Source organism: Lutra lutra, chromosome 3, assembly GCF_902655055.1.
Source record: "Lutra lutra chromosome 3, mLutLut1.2, whole genome shotgun sequence".
In the NCBI taxonomy this organism is placed as follows: Eukaryota; Metazoa; Chordata; class Mammalia; order Carnivora; family Mustelidae; genus Lutra; species Lutra lutra.
This window is the reverse complement of record NC_062280.1, coordinates 112,651,609-112,674,583: the sequence shown is the minus strand read 5'-3', so window position 1 is coordinate 112,674,583 and position 22,975 is coordinate 112,651,609. Positions and strand designations below refer to the sequence as shown.

The 22,975-nt window shown below is 38.9% G+C and overlaps 1 pseudogene; it reads right to left on the bottom strand.

The window, feature by feature from the left end:
- Positions 1 to 15,032: 15,032 nt before the first annotated feature.
- Positions 15,033 to 22,158, bottom strand: LOC125095593 (60S ribosomal protein L7a-like; annotated as a pseudogene).
- Between the last annotated feature and the right edge of the window lie 817 nt (positions 22,159 to 22,975).

Genomic DNA, 22,975 nt, shown 5'->3' with positions numbered 1-22,975 from the left:
TTTCTTAAAATCCACATATCAGTGGGATCTTATGAAAATTCTTTCTCCGACTGACTTAGTTCGCTTAACATAATACCCTCTATTTCCATCCACATCATTGTAAATGGCATGATTTTAATTTTTTGGTAGCTGAATAATATTCCACCATATATATGTGGTGGAATAATATATATATCCCACATGTTCTTTTTTTTAAGATTTTATTTATTTATTGGACAGAGAGATAGATCACAAGTAGGCAGAGAGGCAGGCAGAGAGGGGGGGGGAAGCAGGCTCCCCGCTGAGCAGAGAGCCTGATGTGGGGCTCGACCCCAGGACCCTGAGATCATGACCTGAGCCAAAGACAGAGGCTCAACCCACTGACCCACCCAGGCACCCCCCACATGTTCTTTATCCATTCATCGGTTGATGGACATGTGGGCTCTTTCCATAGTTAGGCTATTGTGGACATTGCTCCTATAAACATTGGGGTGTAGGTGTCCTTTGGATCATTACATTTGTAACTTTAGGGTAAATACCCAGTAGCACAACTGCTGGGTTGTAGGGTAGCTCTATTTTCAACTTTCTGAGGAGCCTCCATACTGTTTTCTGAGTGGTTACAACAGCTTTCATTCCCACCAACAAAATGGGAATGGGTTCCCCTTTCTCCGAACCCTTGTCAACATCTGTCATTTCCTGACTTGTTAATTTTAGCCATTCTGCCTGGTGTGAGGTGGTATCTCATTGTGGTTTTGATTTGAATTTTCCTGATGCTGAGTGATGTTGAGCACTTTTTCATGTGTCTGTTGGCCATTTGGATGTCTTCTTTGGAGAAGTTCTTTATAGATTTTGGATGCTAGTCCTTTATCTGATAAATCATTTGCAAATGTCTTCTCCCATTCTGTCAGTTGTCTTTTGGTTTTGTTGACTATTTCCTTTGCTGTTCAAAAGCTTTTTATCTTGATGATGTCCCAATAGTTCATTTTTGCCTTTGCCCTTGCCTTTGGAGACATGTCTAGCAAGACGTTGCTATGCCTGAGGTTGAAGCGGTTGCTGCCTGTGTTCTCCTATAAGATTTTGATGAATTCCTGTCTCAATTTTAGGTCTTTCACCCATTTTGAGTCTATTTTTATGTGTGGTGTAAGAAAATGGTCCAGTTTCATTCTTCTGTGACTGTCCAATTTTCCCAACACCATTTGCTGAAGAGACTGTCTTTTTTTCCATTGGATATTCTTCCCTGCTTTGTTGAAGATTAGTTGACCATAGAGTTGAGGGTCCATTTCTAGGCTCTCTATTCTGTTCCATTGATCTGTGTGTCTGTTTTTGTGCCAGCACCATACTGTCTTGATGATTACAGCTTTGTAATAGAGCTTGAAGTCTGGAATTGTGATGCCACCAGCTTTGGTTTTCTTTTTCAACATTCCTCTGCCATTCCTAGGCTATTCTGGGTCTTTTCTGATTCCATACAAATTTTAGGATTATTTGTTCTATAAAAAAAGTTGATGGTATTTTGATAAGGATTGCATTGAATGCATAGATTGCTCTGGGTAGCATAGACATTTTAACAATACTTGCTCTTCCAATCCATGAGCATGGAATGTTTTTCCATTTCTTTGTGTCTTCCTCAATTTCTTTCACAAGTATTCTATACTTTTCTGAGTACAGATTCTTTGCCTCTTTGGTTAGATTTATTCTTAGGTATCTTATGGTTTGGGGTGCAACTTAAATGGGATTGACTCCTTAATTTCTCTTTCTTCTGTCTTGTTGTTGGTGTATAGAAATGCAACTGATTTCTGTACATTGGTTTTATATCCTGCCACTTTACTGAATTCCTGTATGAGTTCTAGCAGTTTTGGGGGTGGTGTCTTTTGTATTTTCTACATAAAGTATCATATCATCTGCAAAAAGCGAGAGTTTGACTTCTTCTTTGCAGATTCGGATGCCTTTTCTTTCTTTCTTTCTTTCTTTCTTTCTTTCTTTCTTTCTTTCTTTCTTCTCCTTTCTTTCTAAGATTTTATTTATTTATTTGACAAAGAGAGACACAGCAAGAGAGGAGACACAGCAAGAGAGGGAACACAAGCAGGGGGAGTGGGAGAGGGAGAAGCAGGCTTTCCTCTGAGCAGGGAGCCCAATGCAGGTCTCAATCCCAGGACGCTGGGATCATGACCTGAGCCAAAGGCAGATGCTTAATGACTGAGCCACCCAGGCACCCCACCTTTTATTTCTTTTTGTTGTCTGACTGCTGAGGCTAGGACTTCTAGTACTATGTTGAGTAACAGTGGTGATAGTGGACATCTGTGCTGTGTTCCTGACCTTGGAGGAAAAGCTCTCAGTTTTTTCCCCATTGAGAATGATATTTGCTGTGAGTTTTTCATAGATGGCTTTTATGATATTGAGGTATGTACCCTCTATTCCTACACTGCGGAGAGTTTTGATCAAGAAAGAATGCTGTACTTTGTCGAATGCTTTTTCTGCATCTATTGAGAGTATCATATCATTCTTGTTCTTTCTTTTATTAATGTAGTGTATCACATTGGTTGATTTGTGGATGTTGAACCAACCTTGTAGTGCAGGAATAAATTCCACTTGGTCGTGGTGAATAATCCTTTTAATGTACTGTTATATCCTATTGGCTAGTATTTTGGTGAGAATTTTTGCATCCATATTCATCAGGGATATTGGTCTATAATTCTCCTTTTTGATGGGGTCTCTGTCTGGTTTTGGGATCAAGACAATGCTGGCCTCATAAAATGAGTTTGGAAGTTTTTCCTTCCATTTCTATTTTTGGAACAGTTTCAGAGAATAGTTGTTAATAAATGTTTGATAGAATTCCCCTGGGAAGCCATCTGGCCCCGGGTTCTTGTTTGTTGGGAGATTTTTGATTACTTCTTCAATTTCTTTGATGGTTATGGGTCTGTTCAGGTTTTCTATTTCTTCCCGGTTCAGTTTTGGTAATTTATACGTCTCTAGGAATGCATCCATTTCTTCCAGATTGTCTAATTTGCTGACATATAATTGCTCATAATATGTTCTTATAATTGTTTGTATTTCTTTGGTGTTGGTTGTGATCTCACCTCTTTCATTCATGATTTTATTAATTCTTTCTCTTTTCTTTTTGATAAGTCTGGCCAGGAGGTTATCAATCTTATTGATTATTTCAAAGGACCATCTCCTAGTTGTGTTGATCTGCTCTACTGTTCTTTTGGTTTCTATTTCATTGATTTTTGCTATAATATTTATTATTTCTCTTCTCCTGCTGGGTTTAGGCTTTAGTTTTTGTTCTTTCTCCAGCTCCTTTAGGTGTAGGGTTAGGTTGTGTTTTTGAGAAATTTCTTGTTTCTTGAGAAAGGCTTGTAGTGCTATATGGTTCCCTCTTAGGACCACCTTTGCTGCATCTGAAGGGTCTTGAACAGTTGTGTTTTCATTTTCATTTGTTTTGATGAATTTTCAAAATTCTTTAATTTTCTGGTTTAATAGAATGCTCTTTAGCATCCATGTATTCAAGTTCTTTCCAACTTTCCTCTTGTGATTGAATTTGAGTTTCAAAGTATTGTTGGCCGAAAATATGCAGGGAATGATTCCAATCTTTTGGTACCAGTTGAGGCCTGATTTGTGACCCAGGATGTAATCTATTCTGGAAAATGTTCCATGTGCACTACAGAAGAATGTGTATTCTCTTGCTTTGGGAGGGAATATTCTGAATATATCTGTGAAGTTCATCTGGTCCAGTGTGTAATTTAAAGCTCTTATTTCCTTTATTTATTTTTTTTTTTAATTTTAAAGACTTATCTATTTGACAGAGAAAGAGACAGCAAGAGAGGGAACACAAGCTGGGGAAGTGGAAGAAGGAGAAGCAAGCTTTCTGCCAAGCAGGGAGCTCAATGCAGGGCTCCATCCCAGTACCCTGGGATCATGACCTGAGCCAAAGGCAGACACTTAACGACTGAGCCACCCAGGCACACCACCCCCCTTATTTCCTCTAAATATGATATAGTGTCTTTCCTCATCTCTTATTCCAGCCTTTGGCTTAAAATCTAAATAGTCTGATATAAGGATTGACACCCAAGCTTTCTTTTGATGACCATTGGCATGATAAGTTGTTTTCCACACCCTCACTTTAAATCTGGAGGTGTCTTTGAGTCTGAAAATGAGTCTCTTGCATATGGTATATTGACGGGTCTTGGTGTTTTTGTTTTTGTTTTTGTTTTTGTTTTTGTAATTTTATTTTCTTTTTCAGTGTTCCAAGATTCATTGTTTATGCACCACACCCAGTGCCCCATGCAATACATGAAATCGGAGGGGGAGATGAACCATGAGGGTGGTGTTTTTTTAATCCAATCTGATATGTGTCTTTTGATTGGGGCATTTAGCTCACTTACATTCAGGATAAGTATTGAAAGATATTAATTTTGTGCCATTATATTGCCTATAAATTGACTGTTACTGTATATTTTCTCTGTTCCTTTCTGGCCTATGCTATTATTGGGGTCTCTCTTTGCTTAGAGGACCCCTTTTAATATTTCTAATAGAGCTGGTTTGGTGATTGTAAATTCTTATAGTTTCTGTTTGTCCCAGAAGCTCTTTATCTCTCTTCTATTTTCGGTGAAGGATTGAAAATAGATTTATCCAGCAAGGACAAAGTATTCTTGGCTGTGACCAAATCTTTTACAAAACTTAATTCAAAATGGATCATAGACTTAAACTCAAAACTCAAAACTATACAACATCTAGAAGATAATTTAGAAGAAAATCTGTGTGAACTTGGTTTGGGATGACTTTTCAAGTACAATGCCAAAAGCATGAACCAATAACTTAGACTTCTTTAAAATTAAAAACTGCTCTGCAAGATACACTGCTGAGACAATGAAAAGACAAGCTGCAAACTGGGAGAACCCCCCCCCCATATATATATATATATATGTAACTGGTGCCCCAGTTTTGGTAATTATAAATAAAGCTACTAAATACAGCTGCATACAGGGGCGCCTGGGTGGCTCAATCAGTTAAGCATCCAACTCTTTTTTTTTTTTTTTAGATTTTATTTATTTATTTCACAGAGAGAGATCACAAGTAGGCAGAGAGGCAGGCAGAGAGAGAGATAGAAGAGGAAGCAGGTTCTCCGCTGAGCAGAGAGCCCAATGTGGGACTTGATCCCAGGACCCTGAGATCATGACCCGAGCCGAAGGCAGAGGCTTAACCCACTGAGCCACCCAGGCGCCCCAGCATCCAACTCTTGATCTCAGCTTAGGTCTTGATCTCAGCTTAGGTCTTGATCTCAGTGTTGTGAAATCAAGCCCCAGGTCAGGATCTGTTTTGGGATGAAGTCTGCTTAAGATATTCCCCTTCCCTTTGTCCCTCCCCACACTTTCTCCCCTTCTATAGAAATAAAATAAAGTAAAATAAATAATTACCAAAACTTGGAAGCAACCAAGAATTCCTTCAAAACAAACCATGTGACATCCAATCAAATATTATTCACTAATAAAAAGAAATGAGCTATCAAGCCATGAAAAGACATGAAGGAAACTTAAATGCATACTGCATAGTGAAAACCAATTTGAAAATGTTGCATACCATATGATTCTAAGTATATGACATTTTGAGAGAGGCAAAAATATGGAGACAGCAAAAAACGTTAGTGTTTGCTAAGGCTTAGAGGAAGGGAGGGAAGGATGCGTTGGTGAACAACAGGAGATTTTTGGGGGGCAGTGAAACTATTTTCTGTGATACTGTAATGTTGAATACATGTCATTATACATTTGTCAAGACCCATACAATGTACAACCCAAAGACAGAGCTCTAATGTAAACCATGACTTTTGTTAATAATAATGTATCAATATTGACTCAACAGTTGTAACAAATGTACCATGCCAATGCAAGATGTTAATAAGAGTGGAACCTGGGATGGGGAGAGAGATATATGGGAACTCTCTCTTTCATTCAATTTTTCTGTATAACAAAAACTCCTTAAAATGTTTGATAATGTTTTCATTTTTTTTAAAGATTTTATTTATTTATTTGACACACACAGAGAGAGAAAGAGATCACAAGTAGGCAGAGCAGCAGGCAGAGAGGGGGAAGCAGGGTCCCTGCCGAGCAGAGAGCCTGATACAGGACTCGATCCCAAGACCCTGAGATCATGACCTGAGCCGAAGGCAGCAGCTTAACCCACTGAGCCACACAGGTGCCCTGTTTTCAGTTTTTAGAGTTTTCATTTTAGTTCCAGTTAGTTAACACACAGTGTTACATTACTTTCAGGTGTACAATACAGTGATTCAACAAATCCACACATCACCTGGTGCTCATCACAAGTGCCCTCCTCAAAACCCCATCATCTATTTCACCCATCCCCACCCATCTCCCCTCTGGTAATCATCAGTTTGTTACATATAATTAAGAGTCTGTTTCTTGGTTTGTCTCCCATTCTTTTCCCCTCTTTGCTCATTCTTTTGTTTCTTAAACTTCCCATGTGTGAAATCATATAGTATTTGTCTTTCTCAGACTTATTTCACTTAGCATTATACTCTCTAGGTCCATCCATGTCAATTCAAATGGCAAGAATTTATTATTTTTATGGCTGAATAAATAGTCCCATGTATATATATGCTACGTCTTCTTTGTCCATTTATCAATCAGTGGACACTTAGTCTGCTTCCATAATTTGGCTATTGTAAGTAATACTGCAATAAACATAGGGGTACATGTATCCCTTTGGATTATTATTTTTTTAATTCTTTGGGTAAACACCCAGTAGTGAAATTGCTGGATCATAGGGTAGTTCTGTTTTTAACTTTTTTTTTTTTAAAGATTTATTTATTTATTTGACAGACAGAGATCACAAGTAGGCAGAGAGTCAGGCAGAGAGAGAGAAGGAAGCAGACTCCCTGCCAAGCAAAGAGCCCGATGCGGGGCTTGATCCTAGGACCCTGGGACCATAACCTGAGCTGAAGGCAGAGGCTTTAACTCACTGAGCCATCCAGGTGCCCCTGTTTTTGACTTTTTGAAGAACTCCATACTGTTTGCATTCCCATCAACAGTGCACCAGGGTTCCTTTTTCTCCATATCCTTGTCAACACCTGTTGTTTCCAGTATTGTTGATTTTCCTTTAGCATAATACTCTCTAGCTCCATACACATCATTGCAAATGGCGAGATTTCATTTTTTCTTCTGGCTGAGTAATATTTCATTGCATATATACATGTGACATCTTCTTGACCCATTCTTCACTCAATAGACATTTAGGTTCTTTCCATACTTGGGCTATTGTTGATAATGCTGCTATAAACATCAGGTTGCATGTATCCCTTTGAATCAGTATTTTTGTATACTTTGGATAAATACCTAGTAGTATAGTTGTTGGATCATAGGTAATTCTATTTTTAATATTTTGAGGAACTTCCATACCCTTTTCTAGAGTGGCTGCACCAGTTTGCATCCCCACCAATTGTACAAGAGGGTTCCCCTTTCTCTGCATCCTCACCAACACCTGTTGTTTACTGTGTTGTTAATTTTAGTCATTCTGACAGGTGTGAGATGATATCTCATTGTAGTTTTGTTTGCCTTTCCCTGATGATAAGTGATGATGAGCATCTTTTCATGTGTCTGTTGGTTATCTGTATGACTTCTTTGGAAAAATGTCTATTCATGTCTTTGCTAATTTTTTACATTGGGTTATTTGTTTTTTGGATGTTGACTTTGATAAGTTTTTAATATATTTTGGATACTAATTCTTCATCAGATATGTCATTTGCAAATATCTTCTCCCATTCCATAGATTGTCCTTTAATTTTGTTGTTTTCTTCCTTGTGTAGAAGCTTTTTATGTTGATGAAGTTCCAATAGTTTATGCTGCTTTTGTTTCCCTTGCCTCTAGAGACCTGTCTAGAAAAAAAGGTGCTCTGGCCAATGTCAGAGATGTTACTGCCTGTGTTCTATGATTTTTATGGTTTCAGGTCTCACATTTATCCTCTTTGAATTTATTTTCATGTGTGGTGTAAGAAGTTGATCCAGTTTCATTCTTTTGTATGTTGCTGTCCAGTTTCCCGATATCATTTGTTGAAGAGACTGTTTTTTTCCTGGATACTCTTTCTCGCTTTGTCAAAGATTAATTGACTGTGTAATTGTGGGCTCATTTCTGCATTTTCTATTCTGTTCCACTGATCTATGTGTCTGTATTTGTGCCAGTATTATACTATTTCGATTACTACAGCTCTTTCTGCTGCTTCATTATTGCTATATAGCAATGCAACAGATTTCTGTACATTGATTTTGTATCCTGCAGCTTTACTAAATTTGTTTATCAGTTCTAGCAGTTTTTTGGTGGAGTCTTTTGGGTTTTCTATATATCATATCATGTCATCTGCAAATAGTGACTATTTTGCTTCCTCCTTACTGATTTGGATGGCTTTTATTTCTTTTTGTCGTCTGTTTGCTGTGGCTAGGAATTGTAGTACTGTGTTGAATAAAAGTGGTGAGAGTGGAGATCCTTCTCTTGTTCCTGACCTTAGAAGAAAATTTCTCAGTTTTTCCCCCATTAAGGATCGTGCTAGCTGTGGGCTTTTCATATATGGTCTTTACTATGTTGAGATATATTCCCTCTAGACCTACTTTGTTGTGTTTTTTTTTTTTTTATCATGAATAGATGTTGTCTTTTGTCAAATGCTTTTTCTGTGTCTATTGAAATGATCTAATGGTTCTTATCCTTTCTTTTATCACATTGACTGATTTGTGAATATTGATCCACCTTTGCAATGCAGGAATAAATCCCATTTGATTATGGTGATTGATTTTTTTTTTAATGTGTTATTGGGCACGCCTGGTGGCTCAGTTGGTTAAGTGGCTGCCTTCGGCTCAGGTCATGATCCTGGGGTCCTGGGATCAAGTCCCTGCATCTGGATCCCTGCTCAGTGAGGAGTTTGCCTCTCCTTGCTCTGCTCCTCACCACCCTTCTTGCTCAAACTCTCTCCTTCTCTCTCAAATAAATAAAATCTTTTTTTTAAAGATTTTATTTATTTATTTGACAGAGATCACAAGTAGGCAGAGAAGCAGGCAGAGAGAGATAGGAGGAAGCAGACTCTCTGCTGAGCAGAGAGCCCGATGCAGGGCTCGATCCCAGGACCCTGGGATCATGACCTGAGCCGAAGGCAGAGGCTTTAACCCACTGAGCCACCCAGGCGCCCCTAAATAAAATCTTTTTAAAAAAAGTATTTAAATGTATTGTTGGATTAGGTATGCTAGTATTTTCTTGAGAGTTTATGCATCTCTGTTCATCAGAAATATGGTCATGTAACCCTCTTTTGTGTGTGTGTGATTTCTTTATCTGGTTTTAGTATCAGAGTAATGTAGCCTCATAGAATGAATTTGGAAGTTTTCCTTCCCTTTCTATTTTTTGGAATAGTTTGAGAAGAATAGGTATTAACTCTTCTTTAAATGTTTGTTAGAATTCGCCTGTGAAACCATCTGGCCCTAGACTTTTCTTTATTGGAAGTTTTTTGATTACTGATTCAATTTATTTGCTGGATGTCAGTCTCTTCAAATTTTCTATTTCTTTCTGTTTCAGTTTTGGTAGGTTATATGTTTCTAGGAATTTATCCATTTCTTTCAGGTTGTGCAATTTGTTGGCATATAATATTCTCTTATAATTGAATTTCTGTGGTGTTAGTTGTTTTCCTCCTCTCTCACTTGTGATTTTATTTGAGTCCTTTCTCTTTTTTTCTTGATAAATCTGGCTAGGGTTTACCAATTCTATTGATTTTTTTCAAAGAACCAGGTCCTGGTTTCATTGATCTATTCTATTGTAGTTTTTTTTTTTTAATTTTGTTTTATTCTGTTTTTTTGTTTTTATTTATCTCTGCTCTAATCTTTATCATTTCCTTCCTTCTTCCTATTTAAGGCTTCATTTTTTATTCTTTTTATAACTCCTTCAGGTGTAAGGTTAAGTTGAATATTTGAGATTTTTCTTACTTCTTGAGGTAGGCTTGTATTGCTATAAATATCTCTCTTAGCACAAACTTATGATGCATCCCAAAGGTTTTGGACCATTGTTTTCACTTTCACTTGTTTCCATGTATTTTTTAATTTCTTCTTTATTTTCTGATTGACCTATTCATTGTTTAGTAGCATGTTATTTAACCTCTATGTATTTGTGATCTTTCAGGTTTTTTTCCTGTGTGACTTCTGGTTTCATAACATTGTGGTCAGAAAAGATGCATGGTATTCAGGCTCCAAACTCAACAGGGAGTCTGCTTCTCTCTCTCCCCCTGTCCTCCCCCATCATGCGCGCTCTCTCTCTCTCTCTAGCTCTCTCAAAATAAATAAAATCTTTTAAAAAAAAGAGAGAGAGAGAGAAGATACACAGGATGATTTCTGTCTTCTTGAATTTGTTGAGGCTTGTTTTGTGGGCTAGTATGTGACCTATTCTAGAGAATGTTCCATTCCATTCCACTTGAAAAGAATGTGTATTCTTTACACATTGTATTCACCTCTGATTGGTTCTGTTTTATCTTTATGTTAAGGACCTCACTAATATCTTCCACTCTTCTCTCAAGTCTAGTGGATTTGTCTTATGATCATTGCTTTAAACACTCCATCAGTATGTTACTTCTATCTTTTTCACTTCAGTCCCTAGCTTTGGCCTTGTCCTTTTCTTGCATTTGGGACAAATTTCTCTTCTTCTCATTTTATTTAAGTCTCTATGCCTGTTTCTCTGTGTTAGAACAGTCAGCTACATCTTATGTTCCTGAGGGTAATGGCTTTATGGAGAAGAGGTCTTGTAGTGACCCTGAGATGTAGTATTCCCTGTTTCCCAGGCCTGGTGCTTCCAGGAGTGTTTCCAATGTGTGCTGCATGCACTCTGCTGTTTTGTCCTGGCTGCTTTATCCTTCAGGCCAGTTGTCAGCAAAGGCTCTCTTTGCCTGATGTGGGCAGTTTTTTTTCCCTGGCCTGAATATAGTGCATTTTAACTAGGTATGCTCCAGTCTGCTTGTGAAATGAGATCTTTCACCACCACCACAAGGACCAAGGCTCCACAAAACTACCAAATCGGGGTGTGTGATGTGAGCAGGAGTTTGGACCAGTCTTCTGGAGGAGGTGGCCCATGGTGCTGGGACTGAGGCAAGCATGACTAGGAAGGGTGGTTCCACCAGGGTGCAGGGGGGGCAGGGCTTGGTATAAACAAGTTAGGGGGGCGCCTGGGTGGCTCAGTGGGTTAAAGCCTCTGCCTTCGGCTCAGGTCATGATCCCAGGGTCCTGGGATCGAGCCCCGCATCGGGCTCTCTGCTCAGCAGGGAGCCTGCCTCCTCCCCTCTCTCTCTGCCTGCCTCTCTGCCTACTTGTGATCTCTGTCTGTCAAATAAATTAAAAAATAATAATAATAAATAAAAAAATAAACAAGTTAGGTAGTGAGTGTCAGTGCTGTGCTGGTTCCCACAGGTGGCCCTATGCTTATGTGGAGGGGTGGGGATGGAAAATGGCACCTGCCATTTCCTTTGTTCCCAGAAGTATCTCTTCATGAACACTGCCTCTCTGGAACGTGGTCCAAAATGAGTAAATAACCTCCCCCCTCTGGGTTCCAGGTGCTGTTCAGATGGCTGTTTCCACATTGTATGTCTACAGGCTGTTTGCACTGCCTTCTCTCCAAGAGCAGCCTTGAAGACTCTGAGCTCTCTCCATGCACCATGCCCACTGACCTTAACATTCCATGTTTAAACCCATCTGGTTGTTAGACTCATGACATTTGGGCCCACTCACTTTCCGAGCCAATTTCTATGGGATTCATTTTCTCTGTGTGCTCCCTTGTGTGTTAGTTTCTCTCTTGCTCTTCTCCATAAGCATGATCTGTTTCTCTCCCAAACCACGTCTCTGCACTCCCTACCTTCTTCAAGGTGACCTCTTCTCTCCATTTATTTGCTTGTTTGTTTGTTTATAAAGATTTTATTTATTTATTTGAGAGAGAGAGAGTGAGAAAGATCATGGGGGTGGTGCTGAGAGAAAGAGAGAAACAGACTCCCTGCTGAGCAGGGAGCCCAATGTGGAGCTCAATCCCAAGGTCTGGGATCATGACTTGAGCTGAAGGCAGATGCTTAACCAACTGAACCACCAAGGTACCCCTCTTCTCTCCCTTTAGTTGTGGAGATTGTTTTGCCAGTCTTTTAGGATGGTTTAATATTTATCTAGCTGTGTTCATGGGACAAGGTAGGCCTTGGGTCCTCCCACTCCACCACCATCTTCCATCTCTCCTATTAAATTTTTTAAACATGGCAGCCATTTTATTCCCCCTCCCTTCAATTAATTTGCTGATTTGGTGCATCTGGATCTTTGCCAGGAGACTGGAGTGTTTTTAAATGGTAGAACCTAATCTTCTTTAGTCTTTGGTATCTGGGAGACAAAGTCCTTTCCAGAAAAAGGGCTTACTTAGCTCAAACAGAGTGCCCATCTTTTTCATAAAATATTTGACAAGTTTGGAAGCAGCCTGGGGTAGGAAACTGAAGAGTGGAGTTTAAAACTTCCAAGAGGAAGAACAACTTCCTGCATCTTTGAAGTGCACAAAGTAGACCCTTCAGTCTCTCAGTCCAAAGCTGAGAGTGTCTTACTATCATTTGAAACCATATGGGATCTGTTTCTAACTACAACTGAGGTCAAGTTTCATCCAGCATAGTTATTTTTTTTAATCACTGAGATATGATGGATATATAATATTATATGTTCAGGTATAGAACATAGTGATTTGACATTTGCATACATTATAAAATTATCTCCAAAGTGTAGTCACCATCTGTCACCACACAGTTAATACAACATTATTGACTATATTCCCCATGCTGTACATTATATCCCCATGACTTATTTTATAATGGGAAGTTTGTACTTCTTGATCCCCTTCACTCATTTCACCCTTCCACAAACCCCCTTCCCCCCTGGTGGCACAAATCTGTTGTCTATATTTATAAGTCTAAGTTTTATTTTGTTTATTTGTTCATTTGTTTTGTAGATCCCACCTATAAGTGAAATCATGCAGTATTCTTTTTTCTCTTTCTTATTTCACTTAGAATAATACCCAATATGTCCAAGTGTGTTGTTGCATGTAGTAAGATTTCATTCTTTTTTATGGCTGAGTGGTATTATCTTGGTGTGCTTATGCTACACCATCTTCATCCATGGACACTTAGGTTGTTTCCATATCTTGGCCATTGTAAATAATGCTGCAGTGAACATAAGGGTGAATATATCTTTTTTAAATTAGTGTTTTCATTTTCTTCATATAGATATCTAATAGTGGAATTCCTAGATCATATGGTAATTCTATTTTAATTTGAGAAACCTTATACTGTTGCCATAGTGGCTGCCCCTATTTACATTCCCACCAACAGTAAACCAGGGTTCCCTTTTCTCCACACCATTGCCAACACTTGCTATTTCTTGTTTTTTGTTTTTGTTTTTTATTTTTTGATGATAGCCATTCTGGCAGGTGTGATATATCTCATTGTGGTTTTTATTGTATTTCCCTGATGATTAGTGATATTGAACATCCTTCCATGTGTCTGTTGGATATCTGTATGTCTTCTTTTGAAAAATTTCTATTCAGATTCTCCACCAATTTTTTTTATCCATTTGCTTTTTTGACATTGAGTTATATGAGTTCTTTATATATTTTGGACATGAAAAATTTATCAAATGTATGATTTGCAAAAATCTTCTGCCATTCGGTATGTTGTCTCTTTGTTTTGTTGATAGTTTTCTTCACTGTGCAGAAGCTTCTCAGTTCAGTGTAGTTTCATTTGTTTGGTTTTGTTTTTATTTCCTTTGCCTTTGCAGTCAGATCCAATGAAAATATCACTAAGACCAATACCAAGGCATTTATTACCCATGTTTTCTTCTAGGAGTTTTATGGTTTCAGGTCTTTAATCATAGGCTCCATGCCTAGTGTGGAACCCATTGTGGAGCTGGAACTCACAACCCTGAGATCAAGACCTGAGCTGAGATCAAGAGTCAGACACTTAACTGACTGAGCCTCCTGAGGCCAGGTTCATTCTTTTGCATGTAATTGTCTAGTAGTTTTTCCGATATCATTTATTGGAAAGACTGTCTTTTCCCCATTATACAATATTCTTGCCTCCTTTGGTGTAGATTAATTGATTATATACTTGTGGATCTATTTTGGCACTCTCCTGTACTATTGATCTATGTGTCTATTTTTGTGCTGGTATCATACTGTTTTGACTACTATAGCTTTGTAGTATATCATGAAATCTGAGATTGTGATACCTCCAGCATTGTTATTATTTCTCAAGATGGCTTTAGCTATTTGAGGTCTTTTATTGGGCTCCATGCTGGGTGTGTAGCCTACTAAAAAGAAAAGTTTTTACTTAAATTCCAGTTAGTTCACATAAAGAATAATATTAATTTCAGGTGTACAATATAGTGATTCAACACTTTCACACAACACCCAGTGCTCATCACAACAAATGCATTCTTTAATCCCCATACCCATCTCCCCATGGTTAATTCCAGGAAGCACTATTTAACCATCCCCACACCCGTGTCCCCTCTGGTAACTATCAGTTTGTTCTCTATAGTTAAGAGTCTGTTTCTTTGTTTGTCTCACTCACTCTCTTTTTCCCCCTCAAATTTGTCTTGTTTCTTAAATTCTACATATGAGTGAAATCATATGGTATTTGTATTTCTCTGACTTATTTTGTTTAGCATAATACTCTCTATACAAGTTTTATAATTATTTGCTCCAGTTCTGTAAAAAATGCTGTTTGTATTGATAAGGATTGCATTGAATCTGTAGATTGCTTTGGGTATGTATGGACATTTATTTTAATTATAGTAATTCTTCTAATCCATGGGCATGGCATACCTTTCTATTTGTTCTGGTCATCTTCAATTCCTTTTATCAGTATCTTATTGTTTGCAGTATATAGGTCTTTCACCTTTTGATTTAATTTATTCTTAGGGTTTTTTTTAATTTTGGTGTAATTTTATTTATTTATTATTTTTTAAAAGACAACTTCTTGTTAGTTTTATTTACAGAAAATCCAACAGCATCCACTCAGTCCAGTTTGGTGGCCAGTTCTTTAGCCTTTGCTTTTTCAAACTTGGCAATGTGAGCCACTCACTTTGGACCTAGGATATTGTCTCCCCAGTGACAGAGGATCACACCATATCGGTCAGTGTAATTGGTCTTAATAGCTTCCACCAGCTTAGGCAGAGCTCCTTTGTTTTCCAAGTTAACCTCTGTGAAGACAAGACACTCCAGCATGGTGTTCCCCTTCATAATGCAGTAAAGAACACCAAACTTATGACACAGGGCAGGCAGGAAGACAGCCAGCTCAGTGGGATCCACACCATGTGCTAACTACCAGCTGAACCTTCTTGTTTTCCACCAAGGTGCTGACAGTATTATCCTTAGCTCGAAGGACAGGTGGCCTCTTAGTGAGGACATCCCTTTTCCCAGCAGCTTTCTTCTCAGGCCAGGCCAAAAATCTCTACTTCTTCTCTTTCTTTTTTTTTTTTTTAATTTTATTTTTTATAAACATATATTTTTATCCCCAGGGGTAAAGGTCTGCAAATCGCCAGGTTTACACACTTCACAGCACTCACCATAGCACATACCCTCCCCAATATCCATAACCCCACCCCCCATCTCCCAACCCCCCTCCCCCCATCAACCCTCAGTTTGTTTTGTGAGATTAAGAGTCACTTATGGTTTGTCTCCCTCCCAATCCCATCTTGTTTCATTTATTCTTCTCCTACCCCCTTAACCCCCCATGTTGCATCTTCTCTCCCTCATATCAGGGAGATCATATGATAGTTGTCTTTCTCCGATTGACTTATTTCACTAAGCATGATACCCTCTAGTTCCATCCACATCGTCGCAAATGGCAAGATTTCATTTCTTTTGATGGCTGCATAGTATTCCATTGTGTATATATACCACATCTTCTTTATCCACTCGTCTGTTGATGGACATCTAGGTTCTTTCCATAGTTTGGCTATTGTAGACATTGCTGCTATAAACATTCGGGTGCACGTGCCCCTTCGGATCACTACGTTTGTATCTTTAGGGTAAATACCCAGCAGTGCAATTGCTGGGTCATGGGGTAGTTCTATTTTCAACATTTTGAGGAACCTCCATGCTGTTTTCCAGAGTGGTTGCACCAGCTTGCATTCCCACCAACAGTGTAGGAGGGTTCCCCTTTCTCCGCATCCTCGCCAGCATCTGTCATTTCCTGACTTGTTCATTTTAGCCATTCTGACTGGTGTGAGGTGATATCTCATTGTGGTTTTGATTTGTATTTCCCTGATGCCGAGTGATATGGAGCACTTTTTCATGTGTCTGTTGGCCATCTGGATGTCTTCTTTGCAGAAATGACTGTTCATGTCTTCTGCCCATTTCTTGATTGGATTATTTGTTCTTTGGGTGTTGAGTTTGCTAAGTTCTTTATAGATTTTGGACACTAGCCCTTTATCTGATATGTCATTTGCAAATATCTTCTCCCATTCTGAAGTTGTCTTTTGGTTTTGTTCACTGTTTCCTTTGCTGTACAAAAGCTTTTGATCTTGATAAAATCCCAATAGTTCATTTTTGCCCTTGCTTCCCTTGCCTTTGGCGAAGTCCCTAGGAAGATGTTGCTGCGGCTGAGGTCGAAGACGTTGCTGCCTGTGTTCTCCTCGAGGATTTTGATGGATTCCTTTCTCACATTGAGATCCTTCATCCATTTTGAGTCTATTTTCGTGTGTGGTGTAAGGAAATGATCCAATTTCATTTTTCTGCATGTGGCTGTCCAATTTTCCCAACACCATTTATTGAAGAGGCTGTCTTTTTTCGATTGGACATTCTTTCCTGCTTTGTTGAAGATGAGTTGACCATAGAGTTGAGGGTCCATTTCTGGGCTCTCTATTCTGTTCCATTGATCTATGTGTCTGTTTTTGTGCCAGTACCATGCTGTCTTGATGATGACAGCTTTGTAATAGAGCTTGAAGTCCGGAATTGTGATGCCACCAACTTTGGCTTTCTTTTTCAATATTCCTTTGGCTATTCGAGGTCTTTTCTGGTTCCATATAAATTTTAGGATTATTTGTTCCATTTCTTTGAAAAAAATGGATGGTACTTTGATAGGAATTGCATTAAATGTGTAGATTGCTTTAGGTAGCATAGACATTTTCACAATATTTATTCTTCCAATCCAGGAGCATGGAACATTTTTCCATTTCTTTGTGTCTTCCTCAATTTCTTTCATGAGTACTTTATAGTTTTCTGAGTATAGATTCTTAGTCTCTTTGGTTAGGTTTATTCCTAGGTATCTTATAGTTTTGGGTGCAATTGTAAATGGGATTGACTCCTTAATTCTCTTTCTTCTGTCTTGTTGTTGGTGTAGAGAAATGCAACTGATTTCTGTGCGATTTTATATCCTGACACTTTACTGAATTCCTGTACAAGTTCTAGCAGTTTTGGAGTGGAGTCTTTTGGGTTTTCCACATATACTATCATATCATCTGCAAAGAGTGATAGTTTGACTTCTTCTTTGCCGATTTGGATGCCTTTAATTTCCTTTTGTTGTCTGATTGCTGAGGCTAGGACTTCTAGTACTATGTTGAATAGCAGTGGTGATAACGGACATCCCTGCCATGTTCCTGACCTTAGCAGAAAAGCTTTCAGTTTTTCTCCATTGAGAATGATATTTGCGGTGGGTTTTTCACAGATGGCTTTGATAATATTGAGGTATGTGCCGTCTATCCCTACACTTTGAAGAGTTTTGATCAGGAAGGGATGCTGTACTTTGTCAAATGCTTTTTCAGCATCTATGGAGAGTATCATATGATTCTTGTTCTTTCTTTTATTAATGTGTTGTATCGCATTGATTGATTTGCAGATGTTGAACCAACCTTGCAGCCCTGGAATAAATCCCACTTGGTCGTGGTGAATAATCCTTTTAATGTACTGTTGAATCCTATTGGCTAGTATTTTGGCGAGAATTTTTGCATCTGTGTTCATCAAGGATATTGGTCTGTAGTTCTCTTTTTTGTTGGGATCCTTGTCTGGTTTTGGGATCAAGGTGATGCTGGCCTCATAAAATGAGTTTGGAAGTTTTCCTTCTATTTCTATTTTTTGGAACAGTTTCAGGAGAATAGGAATTAGTTCTTCTTTAAATGTTTGGTAGAATTCCCCCGGGAAGCCATCTGGCCCTGGGCTTTTGTTTGGAGATTTTTGATGACTATTTCAATCTCCTTACTGGTTATGGGTCTGTTCAGGCTTTCCATTTCTTCCTGGTTCAGTTGTGGTAGTTTATATGTCTCTAGGAATGCATCCATTTCTTCCAGATTGTCAAATTTGTTGGCGTAGAGTTGCTCATAGTATGTTCTTATAATTGTCTGTATTTCTTTGGTGTTCGTTTTGATCTCTCCTCTTTCATTCATTTTTATTTATTTGGGTCCTTTCTCTTTTCTTTTTGATAAGTCTGGCCAGGGGTTTATCAATCTTATTAATTCTTTCAAAGAACCAGCTCCTAGTTTCGTTGATTTGTTCTATTGTTTTTTTTGGTTTCTATTTCATTGATTTCTGCTCTGATCTTTATGATTTCTCTTCTCCTGCTGGGTTTAGGGTTTCTTTCTTGTTCTTTCTCCAGCTCCTTTAGGTGTAGGGTTAGGTTGTGTACCTGAGACTTTTCTTGTTTCTTGAGAAAGGCTTGTACTGCTATATATTTTCCTCTCAGGACTGCCTTTGTTGTGTCCCACAGATTCTGAACCGTTGTGTTTTCATTATCATTTGTTTCCATGAATTTTTTCAATTCTTCTTTAATATCCTGGTTGACCCATTCATTCTTTAGAAGGATGCTGTTTAGCCTCCATGTATTTGGGTTCTTTCCAAATTTCCTCTTGTTATTGAGTTCTAGCTTCAGAGCATTGTGGTCTGAAAATATGCAGGGAATGATCCCAATCTTTTGATACCAGTTGAGACTTGATTTAGGACCAAGAATGTGATCTATTCTGGAGAATGTTCCATGTGCACTAGAGAAGAATGTGTATTCTGTTGCTTTGGGATGAAATGTTCTGAATATATCTGTGATGTCCATCTGGTCCAGTGTGTCATTTAAGGCCTTGATTTCCTTGTTGATCTTTTGCTTGGATGATCTGTCCATTTCAGTGAGGGGAGTGTTAAAATCCCCTACTATTATTGTATTCTTGTCGATGTGTTTCTTTGATTTTGTTATTAATTGGTTTATATAGTTGGCTGCTCCCACGTTAGGGGCATAGATATTTAAAATTGTTAGATCTTCTTGTTGGACAGTTCCTTTGAGTATGATATAGTGTCCTTCCTCATCTCTTATTATAGTCTTTGGCTTAAAATCTAATTGATCTGATATAAGGATTGCCACTCCTGCTTTCTTCTGATGTCCATTAGCATGGTAAATTCTTTTCCACCCCCTCACTTTAAACCTGGAGGTGTCTTCGGGTTTAAGATGAGTTTCTTGTAGGCAACATATAGATGGGTTTTGTTTTTTTATCCATTATGATACCCTGTGTCTTTTGATTGGGGCATTTAGCCCATTAACATTCAGGGTAACTGTTGAGAGATATGAATTTAGTGCCATTGTATTGCCTGTAAGGTGACTGTTACTGTATATTGTCTCTGTTCCTTTCTGATCTACTACTTTGAGGGTCTCTCTTTGCTTAGAGGACCCCTTTCAATATTTCCTGTAGAGCTGGTTTGGTATTTGCAAATTCTTTCAGTTTTTGTTTGTCCTGGAAGCTTTTAATCTCTCCTTCTATTTTCAATGATAGCCTAGCTGGATATAGTATTCTTGGCTGCATGTTTTTCTCGTTTAGTACTCTGAATATATCATGCCAGCTCTTTCTGGCCTGCCAGGTCTCTGTGGATAAGTCTGCTGCCAATCTAATATTTTTACCATTGTACGTGACAGATTTCTTTTCCCGGGCTGCTTTCAGGATCTTTTCTTTGTCACTAAGACTTGTAAATTTTACTATTAGGTGACGGGGTGTGGACCTATTCTTATTGATTTTGAGGGGGGTTCTCTGAACCTCTTGAATTTTGATGCTTGTTCCCTTTGCCATATTGGGGAAATTCTCTCCAATAATTCTCTCCAACATACCTTCTGCTCCACTCTCTGTTTCCTCTTCTTCTGGAATCCCAATTATTCTAATGTTGTTTCGTCTTATGGTGTCACTTATCTCTCGAATTCTCCCCTCGTGGTCCAGTAGCTGTTTGTCCCTCTTTTGCTCAGCTTCTTTATTCTCTGTCATTTGGTCTTCTATATCGCTAATTCTTTCTTCTGCCTCATTTATCCTAGCAGTGAGAGCCTCCATTTTTGATTGCACCTCATTAATAGCTTTTTTGATTTCAACTTGGTTAGATTTTAGTTCTTTTATTTCTCCAGAAAGGGCTTTTATATCTCCCAAGAGGGTTGCTTTAATATCTTCCATGCCTTTTTCAAGCCCGGCTAAAACCTTGAGAATCATCATTCTGAACTCTATATCTGACATATTACCAATGTCTGTATTGATTAGGTCCCTAGCCTTTGGTACTGGTTCTTGTTCTTTTTTTTGTTGTGAATTTTTCTGCCTTGTCATTTTGTCCAGATAAGAGTATATGAAGGAGCAAGTAATATACTAAAAGGGTGGCAACAACCCCAGGAAAATATGCTTTAGCCAAATCAGAAGAGATCCCAAATCGTGAGGGGGGAGAAAGGGGATAAAAAGGGGTTCAGAAAGAAAAAAAAAAAACTATTAAAAAAAGAAAGCCGATAAAAAATATAAAAAGGAATATATATATATATATATATATATATTAGATAAACTATTTAAAAAACGTTAAAAAAGAAAACAGTAAAAGTTAAAAAAATTTAGCAGAAGAAGAGAAAATAAATTGAAAAAGAAAAAAAAATTAAATTAACTGCAAGGCTAAAGAATCATGGGGAGAAAGCCATGAGTTCCATGCTTTGCTTTCTTCTTCTCTGGAATTCCAATGTTCTCCTTGGTATTGAAACTGCACTCCTTGGTAGGTGAACTTGGTCCTGGCTGGGTTTCTCGTTGATCTTCTGGGGGAGGGGCCTGTTGTAGTGATTCTCAAGCGTCTTTGCCCCAGGCGGAGTTGCACGGCCCTTACCAGGGGCCAGGCTGAGTAATCCGCTCAGGTTTGCTGGGTTTGCTTTCGGGAGCTTTTGTTCCCTGAGCGCTTTCTGTAGAGTTCTGGAAGACGGGAATGAAGATGGCGGCCTCCCGGTCTCCAGCCCGGAGGAGCTGAGAGCCCGGGGCCCCACTCCTTAGTGCGCCCCCAGAGAACAGCGCCCAATCACTCCCGTCACCCTGGCCTCCGGCTGCACTCCGAGCTGACCGAGCCTGCGACCGGTTCAAGGTAACCCTGAGCTGAGAGCTTACTCCTCGGCTCTGTCTCTGTAGCCGGCTTCCCTGTTCTAATACTGGTAAGCTCTGCGACACTCAGACACCCGCGATCCTTCTGTGACCCTGTGGGACCTGAGGCCGCGCTGACCCCGCCTGGGCTTCACCCCAGTTAAGCCTCTGGAGCGATGTCCCTCAGCGGAACAGACTTTTAAAAGTCCTGATTTTGTGCTCTGTAGCTCCACCGCTCGCCGGGAGCCGGCCCCTCCCCCTGTGGTCTATCTTCCCGTCGCTTTGGATTCACTTCTCCGCCAGTCCTACCTTTCAGATAGTGGTTGATTTTCTGTTTCTAGAATTGCTGTTCTTCTCTTCAATCTCCCGTTGGATTTGTAGGTGTTTGCAATCTTTAGATAAGCTGTTTAGCTGATCTCCCTCTACCTGAAGTAGTCTCAGCCTGCTACTTCTCCGCCATCTTGACTCCTCCCCCCTCTACTTCTTCTCTTTCTTTGTCTCTGGTCTGTATTTGTGGGCCAGCTTAAGCAGTTGAATAGCTATTTGGCAGTCCAGGACCTGGGTGGACTGGTTAATTCCAGGAAGCATTTTAGACATTTGTAGAAAATAGCCCTTTGCTGCTCCAGCTGGATGTAGCAGGGACATTTGACAATGCAGGTGAGGTAAATTTAGGGCTGGACGTCTTGTCCAATGCCAAAAATACTTGGGTCTTTTCTCAAACAGGGGACTGATCGCCTTCTGAACCTCCTGCTTCTTCACAAGAGCAAGGCCTGGGACCACCCCTTAGCCTTCTTTCCCTTTGGCATCTTGGATTGCTGGAGGAGAGAGTGGTATAATTTTAAATGGGATTGTTTTCTTAATTTCTCTTTCTGCTACCTCATTTTTAGTGTATAGAAATGGAACAGTTTCTTCATATTAATTTTGTGTTCTGTAACTTCACTGAATTCATTTATCAGTTCTAATAGATTTTTGGTGGAGTCTTTTGGGTTTTCTATATATAGTATGTCATCTGCAAATAGTGACAATTTTATCCCTTTTTAACCAATGTAGATGGATTCCTTTTATTTACTGTTATTATTATTGGTCTGAATGCTGCAGCCAAGACTGCCAATACTGTGTTGAATAAAAGTATTGAGTATGGAGATCCTTGTCTTGTTCCTGATCTTAGATGATAATATTTCAATTATTCACCATTAAGTATTATGTTATTGTGGGTTTTTCATATATGGCCATTACTATGTTGAGGTATGTTCCTTCTAAACTCACTTTGTTGAGAGTGTATGTTGTATTTTGTAATGTATGTTGTATTTTGTCAAATGTTCCTTCTGAATTTATTTTTTTCCTTTTTCATTTTATTTTATTTCTTTTCAGTATTCCAGAATTCATTGTTTATGCACCACACTGAGTGCTCCATGCAATACATGTCCTCCTTAATACCCACCACCAGGCTCACCTAACTCCCCACACCCCTGCTTTTGAATTTATTGAGATGATCGTACACTTTTTGTTCTTTCCCTTGTTAATGTGATATGTATGTCACATTGATTGATTTATGAATATTGACTCACTCTTGCAATCTTGCAACCACAATCCCATTTGATTGTGGTAGATGACTTTTTAAAT